A 20,449-nucleotide genomic window follows, 5' to 3' on the forward strand; every position below is an offset into this window, starting at 1 on the left:
GTACAGAAGCCTGAAGTCCCACACCACCAGGTTCAAGAACAACTACTACCCTTCAATCATTCAGTTCTTAAGCCAACTGGTAGAACCCTAATTACTACAGTTTAGCAACACCATGACCACTTTTACCACTTTACAATAAAATGGACTTTTTTTTGTTCTAATTGTGTTCTTTCTTGTAAAATTTGTGTTTAATTTATGTTTCTCTTGTGAAGGCTGCTCATCTGATGCCATGTGCCTGTGATGCTGCTGCAGGTAAGTTTTTCATTGCACCTGTGCATACATGTACTTGTGCATATGACAATAAACTCAACTTTGACTTTGTATTGGGTGCAAAACATGCAGTGTGCAAGATGTTGCAATGGAAACTTGGAGAGCTCCAAAGGGAGTCTGTAGACTCTTTTGTATTGTTTCTTGCAAAGGTTTTTTTTTAAAAAGTTGAGCTGTCAACAGAACATCCTCTATTGAAGAAAGTAAATTCTCAACTGATGACATTCTGGTCCAACAACCTATCAAAGTCATATTGTGTGGTACAGAGATCTTGCAGCTACCCTTGCACTATGCGTATCACAGAGCTTCCCTTTTAAAAAGAAAACAGATACACAAACCAACTATTTTGCATCAAGTTAAACAACAGATAAAATATTTACGTGTATATACAGTTATCAACTTGACCAATTATAATTTAATCAATCTATTGGTCTCTCTTTGCTCAGTCTCTGAAATTTCTTCAAGTGCAAAGGTACATTTTTCAGCTCTAAGGTATGCACTTGAGGTGCCCTCAATTCTGGTGAATCACCACTCCCTATTGGCTGTGAGTCATCCTGTGCATCTGACTCGTATCTTATCCAGTGATAACTAGATCATTGAACCCATCCCTGTTTGCCATGTACATTATGTTCTTGATCACAATCTGCTTGAATATTATTGATCCATGTGTGAATCTTTTGACTTTTGTCACCCACTTTCACCTATAGTTCCTCATTGAAAGTCTTTCCATAGTCTTTCCATGTGCCTCCACCTTGCTGATCCTCCATGATCCGGTTGTCAGGGCATTCTCACAGCGTGTTTCACATGGTCAGCCTGTGTGACTGTGAGGGACTTAAAACAATTTGAAGCTGAACTTGAAACCAGGGGCACCCAATCAGAGTTGTGTGGAAGTGTTGCCTTCAGGAGGAATGGCAACATTACAGGGAAAGAGCAGGCGATTGAAACTAATGAGATTGCTGGACGTATTTACTATGGGCTTGACTGGTCTGAGGACTACAATTCAGGAGAATGCAGCTCTCTGGCACAGAGTTAATGGACCAAATGGGCTCCTTCTGTACCCTTAAGATTTGATGATTGGCACAGTCATTTTGGTTGTCTCATGTGAAGTGCTTTCTCCTTAATTGTAGTTCTCAGACCACACAGTCAAGCCCATAGTAAATACAGGGACAAAGGTTGGCTTTGTTTAAACCTTGTCAGAGATTTAAAATGCACGATATTCAATTGTCTGTCCACATTGAGCTTCCCCATTGTTCTATTGTCATTTTTTAAAGTATTTTTAGCCTTTAATGTTCATATCACAGAGCTTTGTGTGCAAAGGAGGATGTTGAGGATTTGGGTGTTTTTCTCGGGCAGTTTCTAACCTTTCATTTTTATGGTCCCAGCCAAGGGTATGTGAAAACTGGCATGGTCTTCACCCCAGGAATTGTCTATTTAAAAAAAAGCATATAATGTGAGGTCATGGACATGAGTACGTACTTTTCACCAACATATCAAGAACTCACAAAGGTGCTCCTCTGGAAGCCATGAGATCTAACCTCCTGCTCACCCCAAGCTTATACCCCTGTGCTCAGTGCAAAAGTATTGCATTTGAAGATTGAAATCTACCTCAAAATGCTGATTAGAAAAGAAATTATAAGCCTCTTGGTGGTTGTCATCCATCTTCCCAGTTCTGAATGCATGCAACTTTCATCCCTAATATATGTGGGGATCCCCATTCATGCAGTTCCAGAAACTTGCTGCACATCAGAGCTTGGAGGCCATTGTTTACAGTTAACATTTTATTTTATTTTATAATGTTCTTCTGAAGTGCTTTAAACTATTGAAGTTGGTTGTTGAACCTGAAATGTTTTTTGTGGTACCTGGTTTGGTTTCCTTAGAATCATTGCATTTGGGTGGCACAGTGGTTTGCACTGCTGCCTCACAGCTCCAGGAAAATAGGTTAAATCCCGACCTAAGGTGATGTCTATGTGGGATTTGCATGATCTCCCTGTGACCACATAGTTTCCCTTGGTGCTCCATTTCCTCCCACATGCCAAATGGTAGGTTAATTGACTACCGTATGTTGCCCATAATGTTGGTGGGTGGCAGGAGAATCGGGGATGAGTGAGGGGGGAATTGATGGGAACGTGAAAGGATTAAAAAAAGAGTTTATTGTTAATGGCTGCATGATGATCAGTGTTGAAGTGGTGGACTGAAGTGTCTGTTTCCAGCTGTGTCACATAACACAGTCACAAGGTCCTGCATAAATGTTAAGAACCAAACAAGAGGTGGTTTTATTTGCAAAAGGTTGCCAATTTATTACATCTGAGTTGTGAAGAATTGCAAAAAGATACATAAGTTAGCTCATAAGTTAAAATAAAGTTACTGCTTCAATTTTAACTCAGTGTAATTAGTTTAGCATGCAGTGCCACAACCTTAGTCTGGTGAACTTAATTTAGGCCATTTATAATGTTCAGATTATGGTATGTAATTTGCAAAGCTAGCTATCGTCAATTTATGGTTAGCAATTATGCTGCTCTTTTTAATTCTTTAGGTCAGATCAGGGGTGTCCAAGGTTTTGTAGCTGTGGCCTGAGATTTATTTGTAAAATCTACTGAGTTCTCTTGATTTTTGCAGGAAATCTCAGCCACTGCATATAAAGTCCCACAAAAGAAAAATAAATTCACACCTCCATTCAAATAATGTCTGACTTATTAAGGACATAAATATTAGATGGAAATTTGCTGTTAATATGAGAGCTGTACAATAAAATACAAACTACCTTTCTCCTCTTCCCCATTTGCTTACCATCACTTGTACTGCCCGCTCCTCTTCCAGCATTTTATAACTTGGATGGGTAATTCTTTGCACTGTCTGGATCTGGAGGAATGGCAAAAGTCATACTTACACAAAAATCTCAATCTGTCATTCAGGAAGCTGCTTACCTTCTGGCCCTCCAGGCAGAAAATGTGAAAACTGAAACTAAGCTTGCACCTAAAGGAACGTACACAAAATGCTGGAGGAACTTTGCATCTAAAGGAGCTATTATCCCAAGATGAAAGGAATGGACTGAAGCTTTGGTGGTTGGATTTGGATCAAGGGCCATATGTTGCAGACACCCTGGCTAGATCTTCTGGATGTGGAAGATGATGGAGTAGAACCAGATGTCTTGCAGAAGTTAGTAAAATAACTTATTGGAGCTGAAAATCCACAGTCCATTTACCTGATCCCGTGGTCCTCTGATTACAACATCTATTCATTCTTGAATGATTCAAGAGTTTTGGCCTCTGTCCATGAAGAAAAAACCAGATATTTATCAAACATTGCAGGAGCAACTGCTGCTGACAATAGTTCTGAATTTGCCTTTGAACAATTTTCACTCTGTCCCCTTTAGCCCGAGGCTTTGAGTTCACATGTTTAGGAATCCTATTCCATTCAGTATGATACACTGATATATTCTGAGATTTTTGTTAGTTTTCTTAGACCGAGCATTTAGACCCATTTCTGTGGGTGCATGCTCTTTCTATATGACCCAGCATTGACCTTTATTTCCACATAGTCTCAGTAATTTGTCACAAGCCTCAAGGATTGAATGGAGATTCCTTGTTACTATATTTTGGCAATCTATTATATCATGGTTCCTCAAAATCTTCAAGCTTCAAAAGGCTGTAAAATAAAAAGCTTTCCCTAGTTGTGCTATGGACTGCATGCAATCTATTATTCTACATAAGAACAGAATTAGGCCATTTAGACCCTGGAGCCTGTTTGTCATTCAGTGGGAGCATAGCTGATCTGTGACTTAACTACGTGTACCCACTTCTTCCCCATATGTTGATAACTTTGGTTATGAAAAATCTATCAATCAGAGACTTAAAACAATAATTGACTAGGAATCATTTCTCTTTTTTGGTGGGGAAAAATTCTACCACCTTTTGCTTTTCTCTCCTAATCTCAGTCCTATAAAGCTTGTGTCTAATTTTTAAACCCACACCGCAGACTTGCCAACTGGCAGAAATGATTTTGCGCTATCCACCTAAAACCTTCTAAATTCTAGGCAACACAATCTGAGTTTCTGTAATCCCTCTATATGATTTAACCCTTGGAGTTCCAGCATCAGTCCCTGATGGCTCGTCATGTTGTACAAGACAGGAAGAAAAATAATTGGCAAGGAATGAATTAAATAAATTAGGTTCAAATGCATGTCAGTCAAGAAGCACGTAAATACCACCCAAATGTATTATTTGGATGCGATGTCAGATGTAACAAATTTGACGTTGACGTTGTCCTTGTGAAATAAATAAGGAAAAACACGCCAGCATCTCCACATTCTGGGAAGGTTCAGGAGGTTTGGCATGTCACCAAACACTCTTACAAATTTCTACAGATGTACTGTTGAAAGTATCCTGACTGGTTGCGTCATTAACCTGGTACAGCAATTCAAATGCACTGGAATGTAAAAAGGTGCAGAGAGCAATGGACTCAGCCCAATACATCACGGGCATATCCCTCCCCACCATCAAAAGTATCTACATCAAAGACCCCCACTATCTGGGCCATGTCATCTTCTCGCAGCTACCGTCAGGCAGGAGGTACAGAAGCCTGAATTCCCACACCTCCTGGTTCAAGAACAGCTACTTCCCTTCAACCGTTAGATTTTTGAACCAACTTGCACAAACCTAATCACTATCTCAGTATAACAACACTACAACCATTTTACACTGCAGTGGACTGTTTTTTTGTTAGAATTGTGTTCTTTCTTGTGTAATTTATGTATAATTTCTGTTTATTTTATGTTTTTCTTTTGAATGCTGTGTCTCTAATGCTATGTGCCTGTGGTGCTGCTGCAAGTAAGCTTTTCATTGTACCCATGCACACATGTACTTGTGCATATGACGATAAACTTGACTTGGCTTGATGGATACCTGGCAGTTTCTATAACTGGAGGATGATCCACAACACTTCTTTTGCACTCAGCAATAAATTGGAAACTCTCCCCCACTCTGATATTCTGCTATTATTATATCAAAGTAAGTTGGGCCATTTTGACTCTTGCTCTTTTGCCCCATGTATCCCTCACAGGGAAGAAGCAATTATCCAAAAAATGAAAAAGGCAATCTCTTCATCCGTCACCACCTTCTGTTCCATTTTATAAATACACAAGTTATTTCATCCTTGCTTATTTTCTTTCATCTGTAACTTCAGCAGACACCTATTTTTACTGTAATACGTATAACGAACATTATTCAACTCCTGTTTTTGGATCACTCGCAAATGCAGCTATCCTGTACTTTTGCAGGAAGATCTTTTGGAAAATTGTAATAATTAGTCAAGAACCTTATAACTTATAGTATTGTAGTGATATCTAATTGATTGTTCTCTTCCAATCCAGTAGAAGTCATTGTGCATTCTGAATTATCTTGTTTTTACTGTCTGATCCTTGGCAGGCGTCATTTTGCTCTCTAATAGAGTTTTAGATGGCAGGTATGTGGCGGCTCAGCAGACTTGCAAGAAATAAGTAAGGCTTTCTAATGGATGAAACTCAACCTCTTCCTTTTCCTTTAACATGTGACATACACTTGCAGTGAGGAAAATTGTTCCCAAACTGAGATAGATATACACATCAGATAGAACCATAAAGAAGCTATTTTTCAAAAAGAGACAGAGAGTGGTTGGTGGAGAAGGGAAACAGTTGCATTTAAAGAGTAGAAAAGATAAGAAGACTGCACACAACAAAGGGCTCAATTGCAATATTTGACTCTCAAACTCAGATGTGAGGAATATTACAAAATACTGTTGCAGTTCTTTGTCGCAATTGACATTGATAATGAAAATAAGCAGGATTCGATCTTAATCAATGTGTGGGAGCTCCAGAGTTCAATCTAATGAGAAACCAGCTGACCCTGGAGAAAACTGATGATACAAGTTTCAGGAATTGGTGGATTTGTTGTAGAATCATTTCATTTGTGATGGTGCAAAGGTTTAAGTTTAATTCACCGTTAAGAAAGCCTAATGAAACAGTGGATGTGTATGTGGCTGAGCTGGGGAAGCTATCACAAAAATGTAAAAAGGGTAACACATTTTTACAGTTGCAGAAACAGGTTAGTGTGCAGAATCAATGATGACCGGATACAAAGGCAGTTTTTAGCAGAAATAAATCTGATCTCTGAGGATGCTCTGGAAATATTGTCCAAGCAGTGGTATTGCAGAGTAAAAGCATGCAAGACTTGTAAATGAGACCACCTGTTCTAAAGTGTGCATGGGGGATAAACCGAAGCAAACCGAACATCACATTCAAAAGATAAACTGAGGTGGTTACCACTGAGAGGAGGAACTGCATTCCATCTGAATGTGGTTCAGTCAAGGAAGGTGTCATGCATGTGGTTTAAAAGGCCACATTACCAGGGTTTATAAGGAAGAACAAGAATAAAGTAGAGCAAACAAAAGGAAAACATGCAGCCAAAAGAAAACATTGAACATTTCTGAAGTTTTTATCCTTCTCACCACATAGAGGAAGCAAGTGAAGACTGTGAACATCATGAACACTTGCTCTGTGTTAAGGTAAAGGGGGCTGGCATCACAAAAATGGAACCTGTGATTGTTATCATGAAGGTAAATGACACTTGAGCTTGACCCTGGGTGCAGTGTTACACTGATGAGCCAAACTGAATATGCAGCTGGAGACAAAAGAGTCTGCAGATGCTGGAATATGGAGCAACAAACAAGAAGCTGGAGGAACTTGACAGGTCAGGCAGCATCCGTGGAGGGAAATGGACAGCCTATGTTTCAGGTTGAAACCTTCATCTGGATTGAAAGATAGAGGGGAGATGGCCACATCAACCTGTCTGTTCTCAGCTACATCTACTGCCAGGGTGAGACTAAATGCAAACTGGAGGAACAACACCACGTATTCCGCTTGGGTAGTCTACAACATTGGATTCTCCAATTTCAGGTAAACTGCTCCCCCTCTGTCCCCTTTCTCTCTCCCCTGATCTACCTGGTGCCTCCTACAACCAGCCCAACCCTCCGTTACCCTGTACCTTCCCCCTCCTCCACCCACTCCATCTGCCCATCACCCCCACTCTCCTCCCACTGGGTCTCCTCCCCCTACAGTTCCCATCTGCCCATCACCCCCACTCTCCTCCCACTGGGTCTCCTCCCCCTACAGTTCCCATCTGCCCATCATCCCCGGTCTCCTCCCCCTACAGTTCCCATCTGCCCATCACCCCCACTCTCCTCCCACTGGGTCTCCTCCCCCTACAGTTCCCATCTGCCCATCATCCCCGGTCTCCTCCCCCTACAGTTCCCATCTGCCCATCACCCCCACTCTCCTCCCACTGGGTCTCCTCCCCCTACAGTTCCCATCTGCCCATCATCCCCGGTCTCCTCCCCCTACAGTTCCCATCTGCCCATCATCCCCGGTCTCCTCCCCCTACAGTTCCTATCTGCCCATCACCCCCACTCTCCTCCCACTGGGTCTCCTCCCCCTACAGTTCCTATCTGCCCATCACCCCCACTCTCCTCCCACTGGGTCTCCTCCCCCTACAGTTCCTATCTGCCCATCACCCCCACTCTCCTCCCACTGGGTCTCCTCCCCCTACAGTTCCCATCTGCCCATCACCCCCACTCTCCTCCCACTGGGTCTCCTCCCCCTACAGTTCCCATCTGCCCATCACCCCCACTCTCCTCCCATTGGGTCTCCTCCCCCTACAGTTCCCATCTGCCCATCACCCCCACTCTCCTCCCACTGGGTCTCCCACCCCCACTCTCCTCCCAGTGGGTCTCCTCCCCCTACAGTTCCCATCTGCCCATCACCCCCACTCTCCTCCCACTGGGTCTCCTCCCCCTACAGTTCCCATCTGCCCACACCACCTCCCTTTATTTGATTCTGTGCTCCACCTGCCTCTCCAATCAGATTCCATCATCTTCAGCCCTTTGTTGCCTCCAGCTATCGCCTCCCGGCCTCTGTTGCTACTTCCACTCATCTCTCCTCCAACTGCCTATCACCCCTTCTCACCTGGATCCACCTGTCACCTGCCAGCTCTTGCTCCGCCCCTTCCCCTCACCTCTGTCTCCTGGCTACCTCCCCTCTATCTTTAAATCCAGATGAAGGGTTTCGACCTGAAACGTTGACTGTTCATTTCCCACCACTGAATACTGCAGCTGGGTGACCAGAAGACACCACTTGAACTTAAGGCACAGCTAAACTTAAAGACATGTACTAGTGAAAACAATGAAGTCATTGGATCTGCTGAAGTGACAGCTAAATGTCAAAGACAGATTAAAACATTTCCATGACTAGATGTAGACTCTGGATCAAACTTTTTGAGAAGATGCTGGTTGAAAGAAATCCCCTGGATTGGAGGAACATTCCTCACATTATGACAGGCTATTCTGGAATATCGCAGGAGGTGCTTTGGGCACATTGAAGGGCATGACTCACGTTGATCCTGATGTGACACCACAGCTCTTCAAGCCAAGGCCTGTGCCTTTTGCAATGAAACCCAAAACTAGAGGTAGAAATTGACAGGGTTCTTGGGCCAAAAATAATTGAACTTGTTAGGTTCTCTGAATGGATAGCACCCACTGTGCCACTGTTAGAGCCTGATAGATCCAATAAGATTAGTGGAGACTACGAGCTGACTGTTGATTGAGTTTTGTCCCTGGAACGCTATCCCATTCCTAGAAAAGAAGACTTAGTAATTTTGTCTGGAGCACAGCAGTTCACTGAATCGGATGCAAGTCATGCAAATCAACAGATAGTGTTCGAGGAGCAGTCTTGGAGCTTATTGACTGTCAGCATATGTGAGGACTGTCCACTGTCTGGCAAAATGCTAGCAGGCCAAGTATCCAGATCATCCATTAAATTCACATATAATCAATACCCGCCCTTCCTTGGGGTTTTGACTGCATCTGGTATCCTTCAGTGAACCATGTTGCAGGATTGTGGGGCAAACAACTGCAGAATCTGAAAGAAGTGTTGAGCAACCTGGATAGAGCAGGCCTCGGACAAATGAGAAGCAAGTGTAAATAAATGAAATACAGTATTTGGGACACCGCATGGGTGCTAAAGGACTACACCCAGTTCAAGGGAAAGTTAAAGCCTTACCAATTCTCTTGCTCCAACTGATATAATTGAGTTGAATGCATAACTGGGATCGTTGGATTATACTAATAAATTCCTGCTGGATTTAACAAATTGGAAGGATGTGACGTGGCAGTGAGCAGAAGCACAAGAAGAGTTTTATACATTACAAAGAAATGACGCAATGTGCTCGTCCAAGAGTCAACAGACAGGTAGTCGTGTGAGACATCACCGTACGTGGAGTCATGGAGACGTACAGCACGGAAACGGGCCCTTTACCCTCTGAGTACAAGCCGACCATCAACCACCCATTTAAACTTATCCTGTTTTATTCTCCCCACATTCCTAGCAACTTCCTCCAGATTCTACTACTCACTTATACTTTAGATGCAGCTTAAAGTGGCCAGTTAACCCGAGCGACCTGCATGTCTTTGGAACGTGGGAAGAAACCAGGGCACCTGGAGGAAACCGCCATGGTCATGGGGAATGTGCAAACTCCACACAGACAGCACCAGATGTCAGAATTGAACTGGCTCACTGGAGCTGTCAGGCAGCGGCTCTGCTAGCTGTGCCGCTGTCCTGCCCTACGGTGTCTGTGTTATGTTGTACCATTGAATGGAAGATGGTTCCAAAAAGGTGAATAGGGTTTATGATCAGAATGCTGATGGCGACAGAGAAAGCGTACTCTCAGCTGGATAAAGAAGGTTTTCCCATTATTGAGTGGTCCAGTACCAGAGGGCATGCATTTAAGGTGAGAGGTGCTAGGTTCAGAACAGACATGAGGGGTACTTTTTTTTTACTGAGAGAGTAGTGGATGCCTGGAATGCGTTGCTTGATAGGGTGGTGGAGGCAAACTCATTGGGGGCTTGGATAGGCATATGAATGAGAGGAAAATAGAGGGATATGGGCATTCTGTAGGTAGGAGGGAATAGCTATGTTGGCACAACATTGTGGGCCGAAGGGTCTGTTCTGTGCTGTACTGTTCTATGTTCTATGTTTAACCATCATGCTTGGAGAGGAGCATTTCTATAAATACTTTTATGGAGATCACTTCACCGCTCTCACAAATCAGAAACCCCTTATTTCCCTCAACCATGAAGTGAAACCAGCACCTCAGATGATTTCTCCATGAGATCAAAGGTTAGCTTTAGCCTTGAGAGCATCAGAATATATGCTGTTGTTTTTGAGGCAGGGAAATACCATGGAAAAGCAGATGTCCTCAGTCAGATTCTGGTGTTAGAGGTGACTGCTGAAGAAACAACACGGGGCCATCTGCTGATGATGGATGATCTGAGCACTTGGCCTGTGAATGCTGCACAAATCAGACAGTGGCCAGCAAAGGATCCTGTACTGTGTCAAGTTCGTGAATGGGTGACCCACAGTTAATGCCCTACCATTCCTGGAACTTTGAACTGAGTGTATGGGATGTGTGGGAAACTTAAGTTGTCATTCCCTCACAGGGAAACAACTGCACCAGTTGCACCCAGGAAGGGTGAAGGGGAAGTCAGACTGTGTATGTGGTGCCCTGAAATGGGCTTGGGCATTGGGCAAGAAGAGCACTGAGTATCAGGAAAAAAAGCAATGGATCTGCTTCTGCTCTGTTACACCCTTGCAAATAGCCCAAACAGCCATGAAGGAGATTTTGTGTTGATTATGCTGGACCTTTCTTGGGGAAGATGCTCTTGCTGGTAATTGTCTATTCACTTGGAATAAATGTTGACACTCCAATGAATTCTTCGATGTCAAGTGGTGCAATTGAAAAGCCTCAACAAATTTTTATGGATTTCTTCCTTTTTAGCATCAAACAATGGCAGTTGCATTACAAGTCCGTTGTTTGAGGATTCTCTGAAACAAAATGGCATAAATGATGTGACAAGTGCCTTGTTGCCCTTCCTATAATGGATAGGCAGAATGGGCTATTCAGATTTTCAATTAAGGAATCAAGAAAATGCAAAGAGTTAGCTTTGCAACCAAGGTCTATGTTACCACATAGCACCACAGCCTACAATTGGACGGTTTCATGCAGAATTATTCATGGCAAGGAAATTAAGGTTAACTTTAGATCTCACCATTCCCACCCTGAAAACATAAAATCCAGAACAAACAATTAAAAATGAATACAAGTCACGGGAAAAGTGCAAGACTGAAGAGTTTTGAATTTGGAGATGTGGATGGGGGTGGGTTTCTGCTGTGGTTGAGATGAGTACAGGACCAATGTCATATAGTCATTCTGGGAAATGGATAAGTCATCCATCGGCCAAGTGCAAACTCAGACAGACTTTAGATCTCACCATTCCCACCCCTGAAAGCAAAAATGCAGAACAAGCAATTGAAAATGAAAATTTTTTGAAGTACCACAGCGTTCATAGGACGAATATGGAAAACTCTGCTCTCCTTCAAAATTTGACATGGAATTTCTTTTTACATCCCATCTGTTCAAAAAGAATGCACCTCTGATGGGACAGTGCTACCCCGTGCTGTACTGGAGCGTCAGCTGAAAGCAAGTGTCTGGAGTGGGAAGCCAGCCCTCAGTCTGTTGGTTCAGAGGCAAGAATGATAACAACAGAACTAACTGAATTTCACTGGCAGCATGCAAGGCATTCCTGAAACTATGTAATGCACTTATTGTTTTCGATTACGACACCGACCAAACTTTGAAGTGCTTGAGGCAGGTACAATAACAATATTTAAAAGACACTGGGACAGGTACCTGAATAGGAAAGTGTTAGAGGGATATAGAGTCATAGAGCACTACAGCAGAGAAAAAGGCCCTTCAGCCCATCTAGTCCATGCCAGCCTGATTTTCTGCCAAGTCCCATCTACCTGCACCCGGACCATAGCCCTCCATACCTCTCTCATACATGCACCAATCCAAACTTCCCTTAAACATTACAATCAAACCTGCATCCACCAGCTCGTTCCACACTCGCACCACCCTCTTAGTGAAGTAGTTCCCCCTCAGATTCCCCTTCAATATTTCACCTTTCACCCTTCACCCTAAACCTAGGACCTCTGGTTCTAGTCTCAGCCAACTTGAGGGGAAAAGCCTGCATGCATTCACCCTATATATAGCCCTCATAATTTTGTTTATCTCTGTAAGATCTCCCCTCATTCTCCTGCGCTCCAGGGAATAGAGTCCGAACCTGAATGCCAAGCAACTTAACCTTTTGGAGCAGCCTCCCACGCGGGACTTTGTCAAAGGCCTTGCTAAAGTCCACGTAGACAATGTCCACCGCCTTTCCTTCATCAACCTTCTTGGTAACCTCCTCAGAAAACACTATAAGATTGGTTGGACATGACCCGCCATGCACAACTATCCCTAATTGGGCCCCATCTATCCAAATACTTATATATCCTGTCCCTCAGAATTTTTCCAATAATTTACCCATGACTGACATCAGGCTCACCTGCCTATAATTTCCTGACTTATTCTTAGAGCCTTTCTTGAACGACAGAATAACATTAGCTATCCTCCAATTCTCTGGCACCTCACCCATGGCTAAGGACATTTTAAATACCTCTGCCAGGGCCCCTGCAATTTCTGCACTAGTCTCCCACAAGGTCCAAGGGGACACCTTGTCAGGCCCTGGAGATTTATTCACCTTAATTTGCCTCAAAGCAGCCAGCACCTCCTCTTACATAATCTGGATACAGTCCATGACTTCACTACTCTTTTGTCTCAGTTCTATAGTCTCTGTGTCTGTCTCCAGAGTAAATACGGATGCAAAAAATCCATTTAAGATCTCCCACATCTCTTTCAGCTCCATGCACAGATGACCACGCTGACCTTCAAGAGGACTAATTCTGTCCCTTGCTATCCATTTGCTCTTAATATAGCAATAGAAACCTTTGGGATTCTCTTTCACCTTGTCTGCCAGAGCAACCTTATGTCCTCTTTTAGCCCTCCTGATTTCTCTCTTAAGTTTCTCTTGCATTTCTCATACTCCTCATGCCTCCTTTGATCCTAACCGCCTATACCTGATATGCCCCACCTTCTTTTTCTTTATCAGGGCCTCAATATCCCTTGATAACCAAGCCTCCCTAAACCTGTTAGTCTTGCCTTTTATCCTGACAGGAAGATACAGATTCCGTACTCTCAATATTTCACTTTTGAAGGCCTCCTAGTTACCAAGCATCTCTTTGCCGGAAAACAAATGCATGCCTGTCAGATCCCTTCTGATGCCCTCAAAATTTGCCTTCTTCCAGTTTAGAATCTCAGCCCTAGGACCAGTCCTATCCTTCTCCATAGTTATGTTGAAGCTAATGGAATTATGCTCACTAAATCCAAAGTGCTCTCTCGCACGTACTTCTGTCACCTGCCCTGTCTCATTCCCTAAGAGGAGATCCAGTATCGCACTCTCTCTAGTTGGGACCTCTCCATATTGATTAAGGAAACTTCCTTGAAACATTTGACAGACTTGATCCCATCCAGTCCTTGAGCAGTATGGGATTCACAATCAATATGTGGAAAGATAAAATCACCTGCTATCACAACCTTATATTTCCTACAACTGTCTGCTATCTCTCTACAAATTTGCTCCTCTAAATCCCACTGACTATTGGGAGGTCTATAATATAGTCCCATTAACATGATCAGCCCTTTTTTATTCCTTAGTTCAACCCATATTGCCTCAGTAGACGAGCCCTCCAGTATGTCCTCTCTGAGCACTGCCGTGACATTTTCCCTGATGAGTAATGCCACCTGTCCCCCTTTAATACCTCCCCCTCTATCATGTCTAAAACAACGGAACCTTGGCTGCCAGTCCTGCCCCTCCTGCAACCAAGTCTCACTAATGGCTACAACATCATAATCCACGTACGGATCCATGCTGTAGGTTCGTCTGCAGTACCTATAATACTCCTTGCATTGAATTAGATGCAACTCAGAACATTAGTCCCACCACGCTCAACTTTTCGGTTTCCATCTTTGCTTGTGGTCTTAACATCTGCTTTCTCCACAGCCTCTCCACTTGCTGCCCTGCCACTCTGCTTCCCACCCCCCGCAACTCTAGTTTAAACCCCCTTGAGCAGCACTAGCAAACCAGCCTGCAAGGATATTAGTCCCCCTCCAGTTCAGGTGCAAACCGTCCTGTTTGTACAGATCCCACCTGCCCTGGAAGAGAGCCCAATGATCCAAAAATCTGAAGCCCTTCCTCCTGTACCATCTCCTTCATGTTAAACTGCACTGTCTTCCTATTCCTTGCCTCACTAGCACGTGGCACGGGTAGCAATCCTGAGATCACCACCCTGGAGGTCCTGTCTTTTAACTTGGCACCTAACTCCCTTTGTACTTGAACTTACTTTGCAGGATCTCATCACTTTTCCTGCCTTTGTCATTGGTACCAATGTGTACCACGACCTCTGGCTGCTCACCTTTCCCCTTAAGAATGCTGTGGACTCAATCCAAGACATCTCTGACCCTGGCACCTGGGAGGCAACATCCCATCCGAGAGTCTCATTCTTGTCCACAGAATCTCGTCTGGTCCCCTGACCAATGAATCCCCCATCACTACCACTTGCCTCTCCTCCCCCCTTCCCATCTGAGCCAAAGAGCCGGACTCAGTGCCTGAGACCTGGCTGCTGTGGCTTTCCCCTGGTAGGTCGTTTCCTCCAACACTATATAAAATGATATACTTGATGTTGAGGGGAATGGCCTGGGTAAAATGCAGACAAATTTCTATAGATGTACAGTGGAGAGCATTCTGACTGGTTGCATCACGGCCTGGTATGGAGGCTCCAATGCACAGGATTGCAAGAGGCTGCAGAAGGTTGTAGACTCAGCCAACTCCATCATGGGCACAACTCTTCCCATGATCGAGGACATCTTCAAGAGGTGGTGCCTCAAGAAGGCGGCATCCATCACTAAGGACCCTCACCATCTGGGATGTGCCCTTTTCTTGTTACTACCATCGGGGAGGAGGTACAGGAGCCTTGAAGACCCACACACAGTGATTTAGGAACAACTTCTTCCCCTCTGCCATCAGATTTCTGAACGGTCCACGAACCCATGAACACTACCTCATTATTCCTTTTTTTGCACTATTTATTTATTTTGTAATTTATCATAATTTTATGTCTTTGTACTATACTGCTGCTACAAAACAACAAATTTCACAATATACAAGTCACTGATAATAAACCTGATTCTGAAATGGGACTAGCTTAGATGGGCATCTTGGTCGACATGGACTTGATCTTTGGCTAACAGTGCACCATCTGAGATGTCTGGGTCAGAGGCCGTTCTGCTGCAGACAAGGAGTCTGACAGACACCCTGTTCAGTTTCAAGTGGATATCAGTTACTCTACCAGACAGAAGAAATCGGGTTGTCTGGGCGATAAATGTCTTGTAGTTCATGATTTGAAAGTTTTGTTGAGATGATCTGGGATCATTTATTTAAAAAAAATACCTATAACGCAAGATGATTGATTTTAAATTTCCTTTTTTTGTGGGGAGGAAGAGTACAGGTTGAATGTAGTACTTGATATTTCTTCTCCTAAGCAGCAAGGGTAAGTGGGAATTATCTTGTTACTGCCTGATCTTTGGCAGACACCTTTTATTCTGTTTGGAATGTGTTTGGCTGTTGTGCCGGGTCAGTGGGCTTGCAAGAAATAAATAACACTTTGCCTTATTTTTGAAGACGCTTATCAACGCTGCAGTACCCTTTTCTCTGGTGTCATACTTTTTGGCATTCCAATCTTTAAAAGTGGGTGATTAGATGTCCATTTAACCAGTCAGGTGTAATATTCATCACATTGAGTCATCCACTCATTATGGAAACCATCCAGACTTCATTCTTATCTAAACTAGTTTTCTGCTGATATGGTAAATTGAGAATCTTTCCCCTAATCCAATTTATTGAAATCTTGACTGTAGGTATATAAGCATGTTTCAGCAATGTTGGGGATATAATTGTACATGACTGCCAATGATTCAAGTTCCAGAGTCTCGTTGGAAGTATAGATTCAAAAGACTACAAGAAAGCAGCTTGGGAGTAATCTAATTTGCTTTCTAGATGAAGGATAAAGTCATCCACCATCTATAGACCTATGCTAATAGTTGATCCATGGAAATTCTCCAGTGGGGCAGCCTGTTCATTCTACAGTTGAAACCTCTGGAAGCTCCATGGGGGAAAACTGAAAATAAAGCCTCAAAACCAGAACTCAAATCCCTCTCCCCCAAATATTCAATCTGTCGCTCAACTTGGAATATTATTCATTTTTGTCAGTGGTCTTCGATGCCACTATCTTCTATCAAGAAATAGATTGAGTAAAACGATTTTCTGTTTATTGCGAAGCACGGCTCTGCTTGCCGACAGGTACCACAGAGTACCTCTCCAATTTTTCCCTGTTTCACCATGTGAAAGGGAACATGTTGTGTCACAATATGCATTGGGAAGGTAGAATTTGAGGTGTTTTTTTGGTCCTCAGCACTCATTTTCCTGCAGCTTCTTCTGAGTTATGCTTCAGTTTATGGTTCTGTTGCTCAGTGTCTGGACTGTGACTGTAAAACAAATAAATCACAAGGAGGCATCAAGTTCACACCTGATATTATTGTTATCCCAATTCCACTAATGGATTCAGGTTACTGCATCAAAATCAGGAGAATCACAGTGCCCCTTGGTTTCCAGCCTGGCCTGGTTAGTTACACACTCGTCTCAGAGCAAGAAGTTCGCAGGATCAAAGTGTAATCCAGGATTGAACACAATCTATTTTGACTTTTCACTGTGGTATCTAATGAGGGTGATACTGTTGGATCTGTCACCTTCCAGGTACACATTAAACTGTGTTTAGTCTTTCACATGGAGATGAAAAAAAACCTGCGGCAAAATTAAAAGGAGATCACTGAGATTTCCCAATGTCCTGGTGTAAATTACTTCCTCTGAAAGTACAACCATAAAGTCATGGAGGCATAGAGAATGGAAACAGGCCCTTTGGCCCACTGAATCTGTGCTGACCAGCAACTATCCATTTACAATAATCCAACATTAATCCAATTTTTATCATTCTCCCAACATTGTCACCAACTCCCATAGATTCTAATACTCACCTACACACTGGGGGCAATTTACAGTGGCCAATTAACCTACCTATCCACAGATTGTTAGGATGTGGGAGGAAACTGGAGCCCCTGAAGGAAACCCACACAGTCACAGGGAGAACATGCAAATTCCACACACAGATAGTATTTAAGGTCAGGATTGAACCCGGGGTTCTGCTGTGGTGAGACAGTGGCTGTGCCACTAATTATTCAATCATTCATTTTACTTCCTGTCCATGGGACATGTGCTTGGTTACATTGCAACAAGTTGGGATGAAGGACTTTGTGGTGTCTTGAGATTGTGGTAAGATGTTAATATTTTCCTTTTGCATCTTTTACTTTGGCCCAGAAGTATGCTTTAAACCCAGGACCTCGTAGGTCTGAATGACTCAGCAACTCACTAGGTAATTTATTCCTGCTTTTTGGTACATTGATTAGCTACATAAAATAGACTTGTAATTAAAAGATTTCTTGGGTCATGGAGTAATACGGTGCAGAAGCAGGCCCTTTGGCCCAACTCGTCCATGCTGACCAAGTTGCCCATCTAAACTAATCCTGTTTGCCCGCATTTGACCCACATCCCTCCAAACCTTTCCTATCCATGTACTTATCCAGGTGTCTTTTAAATGTTGCTGTTGTACCTGCTTCAAGCACTTTGATGATTGATCAGTATTGTATGTAAGTATATAACACATTTATATAAGTATATAAGTAGAAAACAATAAGTGTGTTATATAGTCTCAGGAATTCCTTGCATGCTGCTAGTGAAATTCAGTTAGCTCAGATGGTATATGCCTCTTGCCTCTGAATCAACAGACTGAGGGCTTGCATCCCACTCCAGAAACTTGAGAGAAGAGATTTCAGCTGACACTCCAGTACAGCATGGGGGTAGTGCTGTACCATCAGAGGTGCATTCTTTCTGAACAGATGGGATGTAAAGAGAAATTCCATGTCAAATTTTGTAGAAGAGCAGAGGAGTTTTTCATGGTCTCATAACCAGCAGTTATCCTGCAATAAACACATAAAAGCACTTTATCTTGTTACTGACATGTGGTTGTTTGTTGGATTGTGCTGAGTGTAAATAGTCTGCTGTATTTTCCACACTACAACGGTGGTTACACTTCAAAAGTACTTTATTAACTGTAAAATAGTTTTGGATGACCTGACGTCATGAAAAATGCAGTACAAAATGCAAGTCCTTTATTCTGAGCAGTTGAAGGATCTTCTATTATAAATATGACTTGTAATAACATGGAAATAATTCTCCAATATCAATCACTCTCACATCAAAATGAAAGCAATTGGGGCCTTTATAGCTTATTCTCAGATCCTTCTAAATTTTAAAATGTTAAATTTCTGTATACTCTGCCTTTATTTGAAAGCAAAGGAACCATTCTAAAATTGGTAGTTTTCTGATAACACAAACCAGGCATATTACAGTAATACCGTGCTGAATTAATGGGTGAAATAATGCTACTGCAAGTTTTCAGATATTTGAGAATTACACCTTCCAAATCTATTTAAAGTGCTGACTCTCTGGAGATTTGGAGCTTTAACCAAGAGCTTACAAGTGTAACATTCCATGTGTGAACCACAGTCCTTTGACTTTTACTGTATCCAAACATGAAACAAGTGGGTTGGAAGCGCCATCTATAATGTTAGCACTGCATGGGTTTATTGGCTTCAACCTGAGTCAGTGTTTGTATTATTGTAGACGAACAACCATTGCAAATTGCCCATTGTCTGGCTTGCTCGTGTCTTTCTCATGATGTGGCCATGAAGGAGAAAGGGGCCGTTATTTGTCACTGGGGCAAAGCATGAACCAGAGTGTGTCCAGTGTAATTGTGCAATAAAGTAACTAACTACATGTGCTTTACAATTATATTATTGGACTGGGATGTGAAAGTGGCAGTAATAGGGAGGAAGATGTATGTGATAACACTGGATGTAAAATAATCAGATTTAATAAGGGTCACTGGTATAAATAGAAGATGAGGGCTTCCTCATAATGAGTATCTGTAACAATGTCTCTTAAGAGAAATTGTTTGAAATGAGTTAACAAGTACATCAAAGTATCCTTAACAGTTCCATGTGAAAGCACCAATACAGTCATTAAAAGTACCAGAAGCAGCACTTTTCCTGTAGAGTTTGACATCGTTTAGTGTTGTGTTAGCATTGTAGAAATAACATAGAAGATTTAAATCTGTCTTCTCCTTTTAGTTTGTACATGATAGTGGTGTGTGTATAGTGGAGCCTGCTACCTGACCCAAGTCTGATGGGGACACAATGATACAGGTTAGGATAGGTGTATGTTCTGCTCAAGCATTTGGGGTCAAGTCATGCTGTGGTGGCCTGGTCAAACCATTATCCTGTTCTAATGATTTGTTTATTAATACCACATGTCCTCTGTTCCAGACCTATGGCAAGGTAGGTGCAGCATAGCAAGTTTTTTTTTCTGCTTTTATGCATATGCTTCCAGGTTGGGTCAGCTACAGAAAAAAAAAATACAAGTAGTTGGGCTTGGGTTGGGTACAGAATGGCCATGACTGGCTTTGGATCACAGGGTCTTGTTTAATCTAACACCTAACCACACCTCTAGTGAATAGGTTCTCCATTAGTGACTAATATACATTTCTTATGGTGTTTTCTCTATGACTGGAGATTGGGTGACTATCTTATCAAATTTTACTGTGGTGAGCCTGACTTCCCCTAGTAGTGCTATTTCATCTTCCACCCTATTTTGTACTTTTGAACCTCTCAGTCTGTAGTCTCCAACCGGCTAACCTTTGTTACAAGAAGTGTGCCCCCTCTCTGGGATTCAGCTGGCCTTTGTTCTTCAGGTATTAAACATGTCCTCCATGACCCGTCAGTGTTGGTTCCTTTTGCAGCTTTAAACGGTTTTCTTTCCAACAGTCTGAAACAAGATTAGATTGGCATTTGTACAGCATTCAATACTTCATTATCTCTCCACTTCATGAAACAAAAATTCTACCTTTGGGCCATGAAATCATCTCTTATTTCTTTGCTCCTGACCCAGCAATCCCTTCAAAACACTTACCATCTAGGCTCATTTATCAACTCTT

General features: G+C 42.7%; 1 protein-coding gene across 1 annotated transcript in view; it reads left to right on the forward strand.

Annotated features, from left to right (window-relative positions):
* Positions 1-210: 210 nt before the first annotated feature.
* LOC127570372 (cadherin-6-like) overlaps positions 211-20,449 on the forward strand; it is a 219,161-nt gene continuing 198,922 nt past the window's right edge. The window contains exon 1 of the mRNA XM_052015876.1: positions 211-252. The gene's annotated coding sequence lies outside the window, so the exon portion shown is untranslated. The remainder of the gene's footprint in view (positions 253-20,449) is intronic.

This window comes from Pristis pectinata, chromosome 5 (genome assembly GCF_009764475.1).
Source record: "Pristis pectinata isolate sPriPec2 chromosome 5, sPriPec2.1.pri, whole genome shotgun sequence".
In the NCBI taxonomy this organism is placed as follows: domain Eukaryota; kingdom Metazoa; phylum Chordata; class Chondrichthyes; order Rhinopristiformes; family Pristidae; genus Pristis; species Pristis pectinata.